We start from the raw sequence: 2,161 nt of genomic DNA on the forward strand, positions 1-2,161 counted from the left end.
CAGGTGTAGTAGTGCATTACCATGAGAAAAAGAAATTATGTTGTTCTAACAACTTTTTGGTAAACTATAAATAGCTTCATAATAATAAAAGATTTTAATCCAATTAAAGTTATTCTGTCTGATTAAATATTTAATTTCCAAAGTGTCATATATGTCATGTTTGAATTCATACACCCTGGGTTCAATTTCAAGTGTATCTTTTAGTAACTGAATGATATGGATAAGTTATTTAACCCCCATACATTTGTATGGTGGTAATAACATTTAAGTTTATGCAAAGATCAAAATACCTCATAGGTTTCATGTACAGATTAAGTTCTTTGGTGCATGAAAAGCGATTGGAAGCATGCTTGACACATATATAAGCACTAAATCAGTTTGGTTATTATTATTATTACTACTACTATTATTACTATCACCATTATTTTATTGAACATTTCGATTCTAGGGACCTAACAAAATATAAGCTGGGATTTGCACAAAAAACCCTGTTCACATTATCACTAATTAGCTGAGTGGTCCAGAGAAAGTTCCTTAACTTTGTAAAATCTCTTTGTTTTCCATCGACTTGTGTGACCTCACCATGAGCTCTCAGTCATCTTTGCTTACTAAACTCAACCTACACCAGCATTCTTTCCATTGCTCAGAAATATCACGTTGTTAGTCTACGGCCACTCCACCCTGAACAAGCCCAACCCCATCCGATCTCGGAAGTTATAGGGTCGGGCCTGGTTAATACTTGGATGGGAGACCACCTAGGAAGACCAGGTGCTGTAGCCGTTAAAAATAAAAAACTAAGGGATCGTAAGCTGACAAGGTCCTTGAAATCTGTAAGGTCAACCAAGAGTCGACATGCCTTAAAAAAAAAAAAAAAAATCACATTGTTTCCAGCTCCAAAGTATCACACATTCTCTCCCTTCTCCTTAGAACACATCTTTGCTCTTCACTCGCCTGGATGACTCTACCACTTCAGAGCCCTCAACGGTCCCTGATCATTAACCTATTCTCTTTCATAGGTCTCTATTTTTCATATGACTTATTGAAATTGGAAAAGTTTTTTTTTTTCTTTTTTTTGTTGTCTGCATCTTACCCTAGACAAAAGTCTTTTTGAGTTCAGTGTGTAGGTCTGATCCTGCTGTATCCACTATTGTGTACCCAGGGCTCAGCACAGAGCCTAGCACAGAGTAGGTTTTCTCCAAATTATAGAATGGATTAATACATAAATGAGCCAAGCACAGCACAGGCACTTATGATTCATTGCAGTAATTCTGCAGCAACCTTACAATGCTGACAGCAAAACAGGCACTAACATCGCTATTACGATATACACAATCTTGTTCCTTACCCCAGGCAAAGACAAAAAGTGTCAGTAGATCCTGACAATTCTCAAAGAAAAACTAATTATTTTCAAGTATTAAACAACCAGGCAATTAAGTAAAGGAGCCTCACCCAAATTATGTAAGGAGACGCTAGTTGCAAATTTTCAGTTCCGCTAAAAAATAAATGATTACTTCAGAAGAAAATAATTGGCACTAAATGCACCTGTTATTTATGTCATATTATTTATAAGACTGATGTGTATAATATTCCTCCAATCCTACCATAAATTAAAACAATTCAGGAATGTATTATCTACAGACACTTACAAGAAAATGTGTTTACAGTTGATACACTGCTGATTTTAACAATAGGGATTTTTCTTACAAATAGAGACATTCTATGGGGAAAAAAAATGAATGAATAGCCCCATCATTGCCACACAGAACTAATGACTAACCATGCCAAGTTACATGGTATGAAAATATCTTAATGATTGTAAGTCACTTAGCTTTAATCACATGATCTTAGATGAAAATAATATATAAAGAATTGCAAATGGACATTAAAACTAGAAAAAAAGTAGTTCGAACTCCAGCTTTTTATGTATTGCCTCTAAAACTTGGAGCAGATTATTCACCAAAATAAGCTTCAGCTTCCTCATCTCTAAAACGGAGATGATAATAACACCTTATAAAGGGTTGTTTTAGAAATTAAATGAGATAATGTATGTGGCACCAGGTAAGGGCAGCTGTCTTAGTTTGGTTAGGCTGCTATAACAAAATACTACAGGAGACTGGGTGCCTTATAAGCAACAGAAATTTACTTCACAAAGTTTTGGAGA

General features: G+C 35.1%; 1 pseudogene; it reads left to right on the forward strand.

Moving 5' to 3' along the window:
* The first annotated feature begins 663 nt into the window (after window positions 1–663).
* LOC118611809 lies at window positions 664–780 on the forward strand (annotated as a pseudogene).
* Window positions 781–2,161: the final 1,381 nt, after the last annotated feature.

The sequence above is a fragment of the Rousettus aegyptiacus genome, unplaced genomic scaffold (genome assembly GCF_014176215.1).
Source record: "Rousettus aegyptiacus isolate mRouAeg1 unplaced genomic scaffold, mRouAeg1.p scaffold_m13_p_14, whole genome shotgun sequence".
Taxonomy (NCBI): Eukaryota; Metazoa; Chordata; class Mammalia; order Chiroptera; family Pteropodidae; genus Rousettus; species Rousettus aegyptiacus.